At 38.3% G+C, this 2,739-nt stretch overlaps 1 non-coding gene across 1 annotated transcript; it reads left to right on the forward strand.

Moving 5' to 3' along the window:
• Nucleotides 1-615: 615 nt before the first annotated feature.
• On the forward strand, nucleotides 616-722 carry LOC141593429 (small nucleolar RNA R71). Its single transcript, XR_012521512.1, has one exon. It is a non-coding gene; the product is annotated as a small nucleolar RNA R71 (small nucleolar RNA).
• The last annotated feature ends 2,017 nt before the right edge of the window (nucleotides 723-2,739 follow it).

A 2,739-nucleotide genomic window follows, 5' to 3' on the forward strand; every position in this document is an offset into this window, starting at 1 on the left:
TTGTATGGAGTTTGATTTTGGTAACCTTGGTTTTGGTTGAAAAAGGGTCTTTGGTTTTGGTTTCTCATGGGAGGTGGGGTGTATGTTTGTTGAGGGTTTTGAACATTTTGGCTTTTGTATGAGAGATTTGGGTGGAATTTGGTGTTTTCATTGTAATAATTGGAATAAGGGGCACCACTCTTGTATGCTTGAAAAGCATTCACTTGTTCATTTGTTCCCCTACATTCACTTTGGTCATGTCCCAAAGTTCCACAATTCTCACATATCCCACTTAGGATTGATGAAGATGCTACCATTGCATTAACATGATGCTTTGGTGATTTTGAGGCTTCTTCAAGTTTAGCCATAGCCTTTTCAAACTTCAAGTTAATGGTATCAATATGAGCACTAAGTTGAGCGCCCAATTGAGTAATAGAGTCCACTTCATGCTTTCCTCCTCTAGTAGCCTTGCGAGGTCTACTATATTGTGAATTATGGACCGCTATTTCCTCAATCTTGTTCCAAGTTTGATTATCGTCAACTTCGGTTAACATACCATTTGATCCCATGTTGAGAATGTTTCTTGAGTCTTCACAAAAAACATTCCAAAATTGTTGTACCAAGAACCACTCGCTAAGTCCATGATGAGGACATGAGCGGCAAATTCCTTTGAACCGCTCCCAAGCTTCATACAAAGATTCTTCATCCCTTTGCTTAAAACCCGTAATTTGAGCTCTTAGCATGTTAGTCTTTTCCGGAGGGTAGAATTTTTTATAGAAAGCTAGAGCTAACTTCTTCCAAGAGTCAATTCCAAGAGTAGCCTTATCAAGGCCTTTCAACCATTGTTTTGCGGTGCCGATTAGAGAAAAAGGAAATAAGACCCATCGAATTTGGTCTTCAGTCACACCGGTTTGTGAAATCGCATCACAATAGTCACAAAAAGTCTCCATGTGAGAGTGAGGGTCTTCACTAGGCATCTTTCGACTAAGTGTTGGCTTCTTTCGACTAATTGGCTTCTTTCGACTAATTGGATAAATGCGGATTTAGCAATGAAATTTCCGGTTAAGTGTTGTGGTGTGGGAGTACCATTGGGTAGGTTCTCCTCGGTTGGTATGGAATGTGATGAAAATTTAGGCATTGTGGGTTGATTTTGTGTTGGATTTTGTGTTGGGTTCTCCTCACCTTCTCTTGCAAAAGGGTTGATGAACTCAATAGTATTTGGTTGAATATCTACAACCACACCAATACCTCTCAAAGTACCTCTAGCAAGTCTTCTATTGTTTGTCAAAGTCCTTTCAATTTCGTGATCAATGGATAACAAGTTACCTTGTGATCTTCTAGACATGCAAAATATCAAACAACTCGAAAACAATTAGGATAAACCTTGAGGAGTTTTACTTCCCCAAGGCAAAGAAAGACACAACTAATAACAATCTAAGAAAATCAAATCAAGTTAACACCGTCCCCGGCAACGGCGCTATTTTTGGTCGGACTCACTTGGAGCTTAATTTTCGGTTACTTGTCGTTAGGAGCACCTAGACCAAAACAATATTTATAACTTCACAAACAACTCTACTATTGGTAAAGAGGCAAGTAAAGGTCGGATCCCAGGGGACGGGTATTGATGTAGGATTTTCGATTGCAAGTAGCGGTGTCTAGGGGTGTCACTATTTGGGTTAAGATAAGAAGATCACTAAACTAAATGGCAATAAAAGTAAACAAGCTGTGGGGTAATATCCGTATAAGACCCTTTAAATTTAAGGATTATAACGTAAATTTAACATGTGAAATATGGTCATAAACGAAATATAACGAAAAACGATTAAGCACAAGAATTAACCTTCGGTCCTAGTGCAATTCGGCAATGAGAGATCAAAGTAGACCTCCTCCTAATTGTTGCACCCAAGATCGTCTGAGAATATGCCCTTGTGCTAGAAATGTGTTCTCTAATTGCCTTGCAATATTGAGAGAACTTGATGTGAGTTTTTCGAGATGTGAGATCTAGGTTTCAGAGAGAGAATGATCTCCAAAAAAACTAATTTTTGTCAAAAATGAATTAGGTTTCAAAAGGAGAGAAGGCTCTCCTTTTGTTGCCTCGGTCCGCGGGTCACTAGAGGAGGGAGTGGGCTTTCCACTTTCTCCTCATTTAACTCGTGATCCGACTCGTCTCGCTAAAATGTATATGACGCGGTTTTTATTATAAATCGTCATCTGTTATCGGCTATTAAAATATCAACTAATAACACGGGTTAGTTGAAGTATTAATACATGCCCGACAAAGACGATATTGTATAATTTATTCAATATACATTAATTAAATATAATCGTTTATATTTAATTTACGAATTAACTGTTTAATTCGCCTTAGCCCATTTTATTTAATCCGTATTAAATATAATATCTCAACATCACATTTTGACTAATTACTAGTCAAATAACTCGGACTAACTGGTTAGTCAAAATTAGCATCAACATGACTGTATTTTCATACTGTCACGTCTCTCAAACGTATCCTATAGGTGTGACTTTTAGGGACCAGTTGATCACCGCCATCTGTATGACAATAACGTCAAACTTATCTAGCAAGCCAACCGTTATTGATAAACGTGGATCAACTGATAATAATACCAAAAGTATGCCCTTTGATCCTTTTAGAGATTTATAAGTCCTTGCACTAACTGTTAAGGACACTAGCCCCAACAAGCTCCCACTTGTCCGTACAAGTGTATGTGCAATGACGTTATCCGCACTAACTGGAGG

The sequence above is a fragment of the Silene latifolia genome, chromosome 7 (assembly GCF_048544455.1).
Source record: "Silene latifolia isolate original U9 population chromosome 7, ASM4854445v1, whole genome shotgun sequence".
Lineage (NCBI taxonomy): Eukaryota > Viridiplantae > Streptophyta > Magnoliopsida > Caryophyllales > Caryophyllaceae > Silene > Silene latifolia.